The sequence below is a fragment of the Heterocephalus glaber genome, unplaced genomic scaffold, assembly GCF_053883595.1.
Source record: "Heterocephalus glaber isolate CG9 unplaced genomic scaffold, H.glaber_assembly_v1.0 deba00001442, whole genome shotgun sequence".
In the NCBI taxonomy this organism is placed as follows: Eukaryota; Metazoa; Chordata; class Mammalia; order Rodentia; family Bathyergidae; genus Heterocephalus; species Heterocephalus glaber.
This window is the reverse complement of record NW_028258296.1, coordinates 21748003-21763431: the sequence shown is the minus strand read 5'-3', so window position 1 is coordinate 21763431 and position 15429 is coordinate 21748003. Positions and strand designations below refer to the sequence as shown.

General features: G+C 38.3%; 1 pseudogene; it reads right to left on the bottom strand.

The window, feature by feature from the left end:
• Positions 1-1420: 1420 nt before the first annotated feature.
• Positions 1421-4682, bottom strand: LOC101706939 (KAT8 regulatory NSL complex subunit 2 pseudogene; annotated as a pseudogene).
• Between the last annotated feature and the right edge of the window lie 10747 nt (positions 4683-15429).

Below are 15429 nucleotides of genomic sequence, written 5' to 3'. Positions count from 1 at the left end.
AGGAAGTATGTACATGTGTATAACACATTTTGATTCTTTTTTATTCCCCTTATCCTCCACACTTCCCTCCTTCCCTGCATCCCTAGACAACCTTTTCCCATTTTTGTTGTTATTATTATTATTATTATTATTATTATTTTAGATTATGTTTATGACATATAATGTTTACATTCATTGTACATATTTGGTACACATACATGACACATCTTAAATCATTTTACTTTTCCTTTCTCCCCTCCCCTTGCCCTCTTTCTCTTGGACCCCTTCCTGTTTGCAAATGATCTATCTCCCTGCTTTCTTCCATCGATCCTTTATTTTGCTCTTTATTTATACTTTGCCTTACTCAAATGAGAAATGCTACATGGTATTTAAGCTTGAGCATCTGATTTATTTCACTTAACATATATTTTTGAGGTGTATATATTATACCATCCAATTGTATAATACTATATTTTCCAGGTGTATCCATTTTCCAACAAATGACTCAAATTTATCCTTTACAGCCAAATAGTATTTTATTATGTATATATACCACATTTTCTTTATCCATTCATCTGTTGATGAAAATATAGGCTGCTTCCAGGATTAAGCTACTATGAATTGTTCTGCTATAAACATTGCTGTGTCGGGGCCAGGGATTTACCTCAGTGACAGCGTGCCTGCCTTGCAAGTGCAAGGTCCTGAGTTTGATCCTCAGTACCAAAAAAAAAAAAACCAACCAAACATTGCTGTGCATCTATCACTGTAATATGATGTCTTAACTCTTTTTGGAAGATACCTAGAAGGGGCATAGCTGTGTCAAACAGAATTTCTAATTTAGTTCTTTGAGAAATCTCCATACTGGATGTACTAGTTTACATTCCCATCAACAATGTATAAGGGTTCTTTTTTTACAGCAGCCATGTCAGCATTTGTTATTTGGTTTCTTGATGATTGCCATTCTTTCTAGTATCATGAAATCATTGTGTCATTTTAATTTGCATTTCTCTAATGGCGAGAGATGTTAAACATTTTTTTCATATGTTTATCGATCATTTGTTCTTCTTTTAAAATGCATCTATTCATTTTATTGCCCACTTTTTAAAAATTACATCTTTTGTTTTGGATGGCCTAACTTTTTTGAGATTTTATTTTATTTTTTTTCATGTTTTAACATTTAATAGAAACTATGTACAATAAATTTTTACTGTATTTTACATAAGATAGCCACCGCAGAAATTTACATAGATTGGAAGGAAGGTAGATTGGTTAAGGAGGGCCCAGTCCTGTGGGATATTTTCTCAGAGCATGAAAGTCAGAGTTCAGTTGGGGAAAAGGTTCAGAGTGCCAGATTAAGCGGATGGTAAGAGAAGCTAAAATGCAGGCCTTTGGGTACATAACCAGACGCTGGGACCACCAATATTCAAAAGCACCATTCTTAAACACAGGCCCCGTCTAGTTATCTATGTGGATTCTTGCCCGTGACTTAGGAAACACCATTCCAAAGATGTTTTTCCCAGTAGGCAAAGTCTCAAACATTCATTCAATACCAGAGATAGGGATGACCTCTTCTTGCCTACAGCAGGAAGAAACCCACAGCTTTTGGACACTACTGACCCATTCTCCCCAGATTTAGCTTTTATTTGACTGTAGCACTCTCTAACCCAGAAGGAAAACAAGGCAGAGTTGCCCCATTTAAGTTAAGAGGTGATCAGAGACACTTATTTGAAGAACGGGAAATTCAAATCCACCAAATCAAATAGTTCCTAGAACAAACTGTCAGCTGATAGAAGTGGGTTCTGGTTTCCCATTTGCAGTAGCCAATCCACTTTGAGGCAATGGCACACAGACTTTCTCAGAATTTCAAGATCCCTGGGATCTGCACCCATCTCCAGCCATCTGCACCTGGCTCAATATATCCACTGAGCCTTCAGCAATTTCTTTGACTGAATGATCTTCAAGGGTTAGTGAAGGATCAAAAAGCAAGGGTGAAGGAGAACACTGCATACCATCACCCACAACATCCAAGTCCTGCTCGGGCTTATACATCTGAGGAGGCAACTGGAAATGCAGTGGACAGCAGGGATCCTCAGAGAGGCTTACAGGAACTGCTTTGTTGCAGGGGACCTCTTCAGATCCCTGGTAGCATTTGAAAAGAACTTGATTTGTATCCTGACAAATATGGGTAAGGCAGTGTCTGGTCATTGGAAGAGACTGATTGGAACAACGAACATCATCCATGAAGGCCAAACACCTCTGACTGGAACCAGTGGTATGGGCCTGCTGGGCAGCACCATCCGTGGCCTGCATTCTGCGTTCCTTCAGTTGCCTGTGTAGTAAGGCTTCCACTCCACAGCGCTGGCGATACCGCCGGAGTCCCTCTGGGCCAGTCTAGAGACTGCTGTCTAGAGCTTCATGTCCCACTTTGCGGTTATGTAAGTACCGGCGCTGCTTCTTCTTAAGCAAATGCTGAAGTCGTTTAAACTGATCTATGTATAAAGACTGCAAACGAATTAACTTTTCACTCGTAATCAGGGCCACTTCTGCTGTGCACACACCAGCATGTTTTAGGGGATCTTCTTGATCACTGTCTATGCTATCAGCTTCACTGTCAGGGTAACCTCTCCATGTCTGATCCACAGTAATGGGTTCCTGGTCTCCATCACTCCATCTGTCTTCATCCAGTATTCAGCTGGCTTCACTACGGCTACTTTCTGGAGTCTGAGATCCCAACTCTGTCTTAGCATATGAACTCAGCTGGCACAACAGAGTTTCACCCATAGGCCCTGGGTTGGTCTTCTTCATTTGAGCATGAAGCACTAGGGCATTCCTTCGGGCATGATCAGCACAGAAGGACATACCATCTTTCTTCTCTGGCTTTGGGGCAGCACTGGGACATCTCTTTCCATTCTTCGTGGATATATAACTACATTGCTTGAAGGGTGCATTCTTGTCCTTGAGGATATGCTTAATCCAAAACTCCTGTCCTTCCAGACGAGGCTGAGAGCATGGGCGATGAGTGAAGGAACAAGACAACGGTTCCTGGGACCTGGGCACTGGCGTGATCCTCCCCCAATTGGTTGGCAAGACATGAATCCGAATCCCTACCGCTGCACTCCGCCGCTCTGCACCTCGTCTCCTTTTTGAGATTTTATATATTCTAAATATTAGTTCTTTTCTGAGGAATAGGTGGCAAAAGTTTATCCCATTCTGTAGACTGTTTCTTCACTCTCCTGATTGTTTCCTTTGCTGTGCAGAAGCTTTTTAATTTGATATAATCCAATTTGTTAATCTTGCTCATACTTCTTATGCATTTGGAGTTCTGTTCAGAAAGTCCTTGCCTACACCTCACCTCCACCTCCAGTGTTTTACATATTTTATCTTCCAGTAGGGTCATTGTTTCTCTTTTAATGTTTAGATCCTTGATCTATTTTTATTTTAGCTTAGCACATGTGAGAGATATGGATTCAGCTTCAAACACTGCAAACAGATACCCAATTTTCCCAGCACCAATTGTTTGAATAGGCTATCTTTCCTTCAATGTATGTTTTGATCCTTTTGTCAAAGATCAAATAGCTAAATGTGTCTGCAGAAATATTTGTATTATCTCTTCTGTTCTATTGATCAACATGTCGGTTTTTTGTTTTGTTTTTTTTTTGGCAATACCATGCCATTTTTGTCATGGTTGCTTTGTAGTATAACTTGAAGTCAGGTGTGTGATACCTCCTGCTTTACTCTGGTTGCCCAGGATTGATTTTTTTTTATTCTTAGTCTCTTTTGGTTCATATGGATTTAAATTTTTTTTCTCTAGTTCTTTGAGAAGTGCCAATATTTTTGATTGGAATTGTGTTAATCTGTGTATCAGTTTTGGGAGTATGTTCATTTTGACAATATAATAGCAAGGGTCCCTTCTTGAGGGCAAAAATGTATAAGTCCAGGAAATCTGTTACTCAGTGGAAGGGCATTATGCTGATAAGTTGAGGATTTTTTTTGCCTAGAAAATTGATGAATTTCATGGAAAAATGCTTCATTAAATGAGGTTAAAACACTTTGAAACTTCTAATTACTTATATCTTGTGATGTGTTTACTGTCTTTTGGCTAGGCTGTACCTTCAGGAGAACTGGACTAAATTTTTCTTTGGAAAGAATTTTCTTTTCGTTTATATTTAAGGGCTGGAGGTTTAGCTCAGTGGTTCCCCTGCCTGCCTTGCAAATGCAAGGTCCTGAGTTTGATCCCGGCACCAAAATAAATAAATAAATAAATAAACAAACAAACATTTATATTTAAAATTTCATATATTTATGGTGTACAACAATGATGTTTAGTGTATATATGCTACAGGATGGCTCAGTGGAGGTAATCAGTGTATTAATTACTTTATATATTTATCTTTTTGAGGCTAGAGCATTTAAATTTTATTCTCTCAGCAATTTCAATTATACAATACATTGTTATTAACTGTAGTTAACATAATGTACAATATATATCACTTGAACATAGTCCTTCTGTCAAACTCCAATTTTGTATCCCTTGGGCAACATCTCCCCAATTCCCTGAATCCCCAGCCACTGGTAGCCACCAGTTTACTCTTTCATTTTGAGTTCAACCTTTTTAGATTCCACATATAAGTGAAATCACTTGGAATTTACCTTTCTGTTCCTGGGGTATTTCACTTACCATAGTGTCCTCCAGGTTTATCCATGTTGTTGCAATGATAGAATTCTTTTTAAAGGCTAAATAGTACTCCAACATGAATATGTGCTGCTTTTCCTTATCCATGCATCTGTTGATGGACACTTAGGTTGTTTCTACCATTTGGCTGCTCTAAATAATGCTGTGGTAAACATAGGAGTACAGGTTCCTCTTCAATATATGATTTCTTTCCCGTGATGTATACCTAGTAGTGGAATTACTGGGCAACATGTGTTACTTGTCTTTTTGTCACTGAGTCAAAATACCCAAGAAAAATGACATTTGAGGAGGAAAGCTTTATTTTGGCACATGGTTTCAGATATTTTGGTCCATGATTGCTTGGTTCTGTAGTCCTATGGTGGCAAAGTATATCATGGTGGGAGGCCATGGTAGAAGAAGCCTGTCTACCTTATGGTGACTGCAAGAAGAGAGAGGGGAAGGAACTGGGATCTTGTTATTGATTTCAAGGACATGACCACAATGACCTAACTTTCTCCCATTAGGCCCCAAATCTTAAAGATTCTGCCATCTCCCAATAGTGCCACTGGCATGTGACCAAGTCTTTAACACCTTGGCTTTTGGGGGATATATAAGATCCAAAGCCTAAAAATATGGTAGTTGTATTTTTTATTTTTAAAAGAATCTCCATACTGGTACTAATTTATATTCCTATGAACAGTGTATCAGGGTTACTTTTCCTCCACATCCTTGCCAACACATGTGAGGATGTTTTTGATACCATTTTGACAGGTGTGAAGTAATAATCTTGTGGTTTTATTCTAAATTCTTTTTACTTAGGCTCATTACTGAACCAGCAAACAAGTAGGACAAAAGTTTTATAAGATAGAGATTAAAATGAATAATTGGACACAGTAACACATGACTCCACAGTTCTGCATGGGGGTGGGCTAAAAGTTCTCTGTCAATGCCACCAGTGTGGACCGAGTGTCCACCATATCACAGAAGCTTGGAGCTTCTAACTTGCTGCCTTTTTATTTGGCTGAGGACAGATAGAGCCCCTCACTAGCACATGAGGAAATTTGTTGTTATCCACAGTTTGACACAGTTCCACACTTCTGTGATTGTAGTGGCTTTGCTCAGGCAACTTGGATAAATCAGACCTGTGTCTTCTAGAAACCTTAGAATTTTCTGGTAGAGCTGGCCAAAAGAATAATGGACTTGAAATTGGAAGGAGGAAGTAAAGCAGCAGCCAAAACTGTCTGAAGGTGGGTGATAAGAGGCTGTAAGAAACAGATGCAAGTGGGCTGGTGACCTTGCTGTTCTTTGCTTCATGTTTGACTCTTCTTCCTGAAGCCTGACTGAGCTGACCTACAATGGCCCCAGGGTCACCATAGGATACTTGGCAACAACCCCACAGAGGTGGTAGCTATGCAGAAGTCCACAGACTTCTACAGTAGCCCCTTTGCAGTCCCAGTCCTGTTCCTAGATGTGTCTAGACCCAACATCCAACATCTGACATCACCTCCAGTGCTGCAGATAGGCTCACTGGACTTTTCCTGGTACTCCAATTCCTTTCTTTAGTCCTTTACTTCCTCATCTTAACTCTTATGATAAATTTCCTGTTCAGTAGTCACAGTGGCTATGTTTTCTGGGTGGAATTTCTATTATCAGTTATGCTGATCTAGTCTTGTGGACAAAACAATTCCAAAACCTAGTAACTTAAAACCACAATAATTTTATTTTCTTCATGATTCTGTTGGGTTTAAAGGGAAGTTCCTTTCCTATTTATGATCAGAGTTAGGTGACTATAAATGGAAAAATCCAAAAGCTTAAATCCAAAAGCTACTTTTCTTGGTAGTTACAGAGTCTCCAGTGCTTTCCGTTAGCATAGTTGAAATTTGAAAGGTCAGATTAGGGTCCCTAAGAACACAAAAGTGGAAAAATCTGTCATATCTGCTACATTCTTTTAATTAAGGCAAATCATGCAGCCAGTACAGATCCAATGAGGGAAAGGACTACATAAGGTCATGAATAACAGGATATGTACATCTTTAAAGTCCACTTTGGGTACCAGAGAGCAGAATTAGCTTTTTGGGGGAGTGCTGCAATTGACCTCCATAATTTCTGTGTTACTTGGAGCTGTGCTCTTTTTATGCTGCTATGATTATTCATCAGGCACCACATTGGGCCCAAGCATTTACACAAGTTCTCTTGGGCACTCTGTCCTGTAACAGCAGTCATCATTGCATGAGTAGAGGCATAGGATGGCATTTCCCTCATTCATGGCTGAGCAACTGAAACTGTGATTGTATATCACTTCTCAGTACTGCAACATGGACAAACCTGTTAGGGCAGTTGTTTAGACTGCCTGTGTCCAGAGATAGCATCCCCTTATATTGCTGCTGGCTCTACCCTGAAGAATTTGACTGTCTGAGATTGTTGTAGGTGCTGTGATCTTTCACATATGGCTCCTTTCATCCTTACGGGACAGCTTAGATTGATTTTCTGCTTCTAGATTCCCTGCCAGAGTTGTTATACCTAAGGTTTCTTACTAACCCTGGTACTTTCACATGATTAACTAGACTAACTCTGAGATCATGAACAGTATTATGTGGCTTAAATGGATAGCTCCTGAGGACACTTTATGGTACAACCACTGTTGTTAGTTTTTCCTGTGGTAGAGACAGGGCTAGTTTTGTAGGCATGGGGTTGTGCAGTTGTTCAGGTCTCTGTGCTTAGAATGGCTCTGAACTCAGTTCTGGTTTTGCTATTGGTATCCTGAAATTTCTATTAATTTTTTAATGGAGAATTTTCCTTTTTATTTTGACTAGGCAACACAAAGCATATAGCCTGTCCTCCCATTCAACTATCTGATTATTGACAAAGGGACTAAAAACATATACTGGAGGAAAGATGGCCTTTTTAACAAATGATGCTGGGAAAATTGGCTATGGACATGTAGATGATTGAAACTAGTCTAATATCTCTCACTATGTACTAAACTTAAATAAAAATTTATCAAAGTTCTTAATGTTACAACAAAAACATTTAGAGGCTTCCAGGCCAATATACCACCGCTCCCAGCACAGAGGAGGATTCTTCCTGGTCGATGTGCCACTGCTCCCAGCACAGAAGACGAGGCTTCTGGGTCAACATGCAACAACTCCCACTGCAGAGGAGGAGGCTTCCAGGCCAATGTACCACCACTCCCAGCACAGAGGAGGTGAGCTGCATGGGTGCCAGCAGCACCCCCCTATCGAAATGAGAAGACATGTAAACAAGCCTCAAAACCAGACTTCCAGATCACCTACAACAACCCCAAAGGGAAACGAGAGGGAAAACTGATACTCTACCACCTGGACTCCCTGAACTAGCAACAAAAGAGGATCTGGAAAAAATGAAATCAGAAATAATTTCTCACATAACAGCAGAGATTGTGCCCATAGTGCAAGACATGATTAATAGATCTAGAGAGGACACAGATAAAATAGAGGAGCTGAGGAATATGGTGGAATCCCAACATAGGAAACAAATAGAATCCATAAAACAGATGCAAACAGATTTCCAGGAGATTAAAAACTCCACTGAAAGTCTATGCAGCACAATGAGCCAATGTGAGGACAGAATTTCAGATATAGAAGAAAAGATTGCAATTAGTGACCAGGAAAAGGAAAATTTCTTTAAAATAGTAAGGGACCATGAGAAATCAATCCAGCAGCTGCTAGACAATGCAAAGAAGAACAACATAAGACTGATTGGAGTCAACAAAGAAATAGGAGAGTGTGCAGATGACATAAGAAAACTGTTCACAGAAGTGATGCTGGAAAACTTCCCAAATAAGGGAAAAGAACTTGACATACAGATAAGTGAGGCATATAGGACTCCAACTCACCTTGATCAAAAAAAATCTACACATAGGGGTATAATTGTTAAGATTCCAGAAACCCAACTGAAGGACAAAGTTCTTCAAGCAGTTAGAGAAAAGAAATAAATCACATACAAAGGAAAGCCCATCAGAATCACAGCAGACTTCTCAATCAAACCCTCAAGGCAAGAAGAGCTTGAAGTGGCATATTGCAAGCCCAAAAGGAAAACAGCCTCCAACCCAGATTGATGTAACCTACAAAACTGTCTTTCAAAACGGATGGTGAAATAAGATACTTTCATGGCAAAGAGCACCTTAGGAACTTCATGAATACCAAACCAGCACTCCAAAAATTTTAGACAATATCCTAGGAAAAGACAATGTGGATCACAACCCCAGGAAGCCCAGAAGAATGAATCCATCAGACATGACAAGAAATTAAACACAAACGGGGAGAATTCAACAAAAAGAAAAAGTCTTCACAAGGATAAGTCAATAGGTAACAGTTATAACCATCAATGTGAATGGTCTCGACTCACCAATCAAAAGAAATAGACTGGCAGAATGGGTCAAGAAGCAAGATCCAACAATATGCTGCATACAAAAAACACTTAATTCAAAATGAAACTCATAGACTGAAAGTTAAAGGGTGGAAAACAATACTTCATGTGACAGGAACTCAAAAAAAAGCAGGAGTAGCTATCTTCTTTGCAGATCAAGTGGATTTCAAACCAACACTGATTAAGACAGACAAAGAAGGATACTACATCCTTGTAAAGGGAACAATTCAAGAGGAAGAGATGACAATCATAAATATCTATGCACCAAACACTAGTGTACCCAACTATATAAAACAAATACTAATGGACAAGAAAAATCATATAAGCATTAATACAATAGTAGTGGGGGACCTCAATACCCCACTGTCACAAAGAAATAGATCAACTCGACAAAAAACAAACAATGAAATACTGAAACTCAATCAAACTCTTGAACAAATGAACTTATCAGATGTTTACAGGGAGTTCCACCCCACAAAATCAGAATACACATTCTTTTTTCTTTTCCTTAAATTCTTTTATTGGCACATTTTAGGTAAATAATACTTTTACATTTATCATTGGGTGCTTGTACCTGTACATGATGTATCTTGGTTCTTATTTTTTTCCCCATTACCTGTGCACCCCGCACCCCCTCCACCCTTCCCTATTTACATAGACTTTGTTTCCATTTATTTTCTTTTCTCATAATTTTTCCTTTCCCTAGAATACACATTCTTTTCAATTGCACATGGGTCATTCTCCAAAATAGACCACATACTCGCTCATAGAACATGTTTAGGTAAGTGCAAAGGAATTGAAGTTATCCCCTGTATATTATCAGACAATACTGCCATGAAATAGGAGATAAATAGCAAAAGAAACTGCAAAAATTTCATAAACGCATGGAAATTGAACAACACACTTCTGAATAACCAATAGGGCACAGAGGAAATTAAAGAAGAAATCAGACAGTTCTTTCAATTAAATGATAATGACAATACAACCTATCCAAATCTAAGGGACACAATGAAAGCAGTCTTATGAGGGAAATTCATAGCAGTGAATACTCATATTAGGAAAACAGAGCAAGCCCAATTAAACAACCTGATGCTCAACCTCAAGCTTCTAGAAAAAGAAGAGCAGGACAAATCCAAAGCTCATACGAGGGAGGAAATTATAAAAATCAGAGCAAAAATCAATGCAATGTAGCCTAAGGGAACAATACAAAAGATCAATGAAGCCAAGAGTTGGTTCTTCAAAAGAATAAACAAAATTGACAAACCCTTAGCCATCCTTATCAGAAAAGGAAACAAAAGGATCAAATCCATGCAATTAGGAATGAAAAGGGTGAAATTACAACAGACCCAGCAGAAATTGAGAGGATCATACATATCTACTTTGAGAACCTATACGCCAATAACATGAAAAACACAGAAGAAATGGACAGATTCTTAGATATGTATGAATTACCAAAGTTGAACAAAGAAGACCTAAAAATTCTAAACAACCCAATATCAATCAATGAAATTGAAAATGTAATTGAAACCTTACCAACTAAGAAAAGCCCAGGTCCTGATGTCATCACTGCTGATTTCTACAAGACATTTAGGGAGGAACTACTGCCCTTGCTGTTTAAACTCTTCAATGAAATTGAAAAGGAAGCAATACTCCCAAATTCATTCCTGGAAGCAAGCATCATCTTGATGCCCAAAGCAGAGAGAGACCCAACTGAAAAAGAGAACTATAGGCCAATCTCACTAATGAACATAGATGCAAAAATCCTTAATAAGATACTGTCAGATAGAATGCAGAAGATTATCAAGAAGATCATACACCCTGACCAAATGGGATTCATTCCAGGGATGCAGGGATGGTTCAACATACGCAAATCAATAAATGTAATACACTATATCAATAGAGCCAAGGACAAAAACCATATGATTATCTCTGTAGATGCAGAAAAACATTTGACAAAATCCAACAGGCATTTATGATAAAAACCCTACAAAAAATTGGAATAGATCGTCTCTACCTAAATCTGATAAAAGCCATTTTATGAAAGGCCAACAGCCAGTATCATACTAAATGGTCAAAAACTGAAATCCTTCACACTAAAATCAGGAACAAGACAAGGTTGTCCATTATCACTGCTCTTGTGCAATATAGTTTTGGAAACATTAGCCATAGCAATTAGACAAGAGAAAGAAATAAAAGGAATAAAGTTAGAAAATGAAGAAGTCAAATTGTCATTATTTGCAGATGACATAATACTCCATATAGAAGACCCCAAGAACTCCACCAAAAGTCTTCTAGACTTAATAACCAAATTCATTAAAGTAGCTATATTCAAGGTCAACATACAAAAATCAATAGCTTTCCTCTACACGAATGACAGACTCACAGGAAGAGAAATATGGCAAACAGTTCCTTTCAAAATAGCATCCAAAATACTGAAATACCTACAAATCAAAAGCAACCAAAGAAAAGAAGCAATCAAAGACTTCTCTGAAAACTATAGCACTCTGAAAAGTGAGATTGAAGAGGATATCAGAAAATGGAAAGACATCCCTTGCTCCTGGGTAGGAAGGATCAACATAGTGAAAATGGTCATACTTCCAAAACTGCTGTATAGATTCATTGCAATCCCAATTGAAATCCTTGTAGCATACTTCATAGACCTTGAGAAAACAATCCAAAAATTCATTTGGAAAACAAGAGACCCAGAATAGCCAAAGCAATTCTAGATAACAGAGAGATGGCAGGGGGTATTACAATCCCCAACTTGAAACTATAGTACAAAGCTACTGTGATAAAAACAGCATGGTACTGGCAAAGAAAGAGAGCTGAGGACCAGTGGAACACATTAGAAGATGCAGAAACAACTCCTGATGCACTCAGCTACCTCATCTTGACAAAGGAGCCAAAAATGCTCACTAGAGGAAAGTTAGCCTCATTAATAAATGGTGCTGGAAAAATTGGTTTTCAACTTGCCAAAGATTAAAACTAGACCTATATCTCTCACCATGCACTAAACTAAAATAAAAATGGATTAAAGATCTAAATATTAAAACAGAAACACTAAACTGGCTGGAAGAGTGTTTAGGAAGAACTCTTGAAGACATTGGTGTATGAAAAGATTTTATGAACAAAACCTCAGTTGCCCATGAACTAGCACAAACAGTCAACAAGTGGGATCTCTTCTTACTGAACAGCCTCTGCAGATTAAGGGAAACCACCAACAGTGTGAAGAGACAACCCACAATGTGGGAAAAAATTTTCACCAGCAGTCCCTTAGACAGAGATCTACTATCTAGTGTCTATAAAGAACTTTAAAAAAGTCTGACCTCCCAAATTTAAAGACCCAACCCAAAAATGGGCATCTGAAATGAACAGACATTTCTCAGACAAAGAAGTAGATATAGCAAATAAACATATGAAAAAATGATCAACATCACTGGTCATTCAAAAGTTGCAAATGAAAACAACACTGAGATTCCGCCTCACTCCAGAAAGAATGGCTGCTATCATGAAATCAACCAATAACAAATGCTGGCGGGGCTGTGGGGAACGAGGAACACTGCTCCACTGCTGGTGGGAGTGTCATCTGGTGCAACCACTGTGGAAATCAGTATGGAGATACCTCAAAGAACTAGGACTGGAAGTCCCATTTGACCCAGTTATTCCCCTGCTGGGTATCTTCCCCAAAGAATTAAAAGAATCATACCACAGTGATATATGTGCACCCATGTTCATAGCAGCACAGTTTGTAATAGCTAAAACTTGGAAACAGCCCAAATGCCCATCAACTGGAGACTGGAGAAAGAAAATGTGGTGTTTTTTTTTTATAAAATGGAGTACTACTCAGCCATAAAAAATGAGAAGTTAGAGACATTTATAGCTAAATGGATGCACATCGAGGCGATACTCTTAAGTGAAATAAGTAGGACACACGTGTAAATACCAAATAGTTTCTCTGGTGTGAGAAACTGCAAGTGTAAATAAGGACTAAAAGGTATAATAGATAATGTGAAATAGGAAGAAAAGGGGCAAAGGGGAACAGGAAGTGGGAGGGGTAGGGGAAAGGAAAGAAGGGAATGGAATTAATATGAGAAAATGAAAAAATGGAAACAAAATCTTTGCAAATAGGGAGGGATGGAGGGTTTGAAGGGACAGCAGGGGAAAGGGAAAAAATAAGAACCAAGAGTGATTATGTAACTGTGCAAATTTCCAATGGTGAATGTCATTATATTGTATACCTGCAATGTACCAATAAAATAAAATTTAAAAAAAACCAAAAACATTTAATCTGCTTTAAGATGGAATAGGTAAAATTCTTGAAGACATAGGTATAGGCAAGGACCTTCTGACCAAAATCCTAAGGGCACATGAATTAGTATCAAGAATCAATGAATGGTATAATCTCAAATTGAAAAGCTTCTGCACAGCCAAAAAAACAACCATCAGTGTAAAGTGGCAACCTACAGAATGGGAAAATATTTTTGCCTACTATTTCTAGGTCATAGGACTAATATCTAGCATTTCTTAAGGGTTAAAAAATCGACTTCCCTAAATAAAAGACCCAATCGAAAAATGGGCAACTGAAATTGATAGACATCTCTCAGAAGAATTACAAGTGGCCCATAAATACATGAAAAGGTATTTGACATCTCTGGCAATTAAAGAAATGCAAATTAAAAGAACATAGTAGATTCCACCTTACTTCAGAAAGCATAGCTCTCATGACAAAATCAAATAATGAATGCTGGAGAAGCTGCAGGGAAAAAGGTACCCTCTATGTCGCTGGTGGAAATGTGAACTAGTGCAACCATTAGGGAAATCAGTATGGAAATACCTCAAAAGGTAAAAATAGAAATTCCATTTGACCCTTCCAAAAGGGCAAATATATCATATTACAGTAATACATGCATACTCATAGTTATCATAGTAGAATTCATAATAGCTAAATTTTGAAAGCAGCATTGAAAAAAATCAGCAGCAGTCCATGAACAGATGAATGAATAAAGAAAATATGGCATTTATGCACAATGGAGTACTATTCTCATAAAGAAGGATAAACCTGGGTCATTTTTGAGAAAATGGATGCATCTTGAGACCATAATGTTAATTTTAATGAATAGACACTTGAGCTTAAATATCACCCAGTTTCCTTTATATGAGAAAGTCAAAATCAAAACAAAGAGTAAAAGAAAAGATAACCAGAAGTAAGGAGACAGGTCTTTTACAAAGGGAAGGGGCCTAAGAGATAGAGGGAAAGGGAGGGAAGTGGAGGGGAAGGTGATGAAAAAAGAATCCAGATGTGTTATGTACATGGACCAACTTCCCCCAATCAATGTAATCATTATGTACTGCAAACATGTACAAAAAGAAAAGTATGCATCCTGTCCTGATTACATCCATAATAAACATTTGTTTTTCTTATCCTTACTTATTCAAACCTAGCTATTCAAAGGAGGCCTAGAAATAGAACTACATCAGGCCCTGACCTGGGTAGGGGGACAGCCCACTATTTGGAGCCACCTGAATATAATTATTGCACTGGAGAGTCAGAGAGGGAAATACCCAGCCTGCTAAACTTGTTATAGGAGTTATGGGTGGATGAATGGGAAGGACACAGAAATTCTGACTTTTAAGTTCTCTTGCCAATAAAACTTTCAGGCCTTGATTCTTCTCTGGTAAAAGGCCAGGTTTCTAACATTTAATCCTTTTCTACATTTTTGCCCTGGCTGAACAAGTGTTACCTGCTAGAAGAACCAACACTGCCCTTAGAACTTCTGTGTCAAAAGCACAGCCTCCAAATGCCTGGTATGCAGCTTCTTCTCTGAATGCTGTGGGAACAAGTCCAGTCTTCCTGATAATCAGGAGTCTCTCACAAATTTCTTCCTCCCTTGATCTTTTATCATTTACATTTTAAACTATAATCCCTTTCTGTCAACACTGTTAATCAAGCCAAATTACTTGTATCAGGTCAAAGTGTAGCCTACATTGGAAAATTGTTTTTCTTTTTCCTTAAATTCTTTTATTGGTACATTTTAGGTATACAATACGTTTACATTTATCACTGGGTGCTTGTGCCTGTACATGATGTATCTTGGTTCTTATATTTTCCCCATTACCTGTGGGCCCTTGACCCCCTCCTCCCTTCCCTATTTACATAGACTTTGTTTCCATTTTTTTTTCTTTTCTCATAATTTTTCCTTTCCCTTCTTTCCCTTTCCCCTTCCCCTCCCACTTCCCCTGTCCCTTTGGATCTTTTCTTCCTATTTCAAATGTTCAATTATTCATTTTAATCATTTTAACCCTTATTTACACTTTCAGTTTCTCACACTAGAGAAACTATTCGGTATTTACACATGTGTGTCCTATTTATT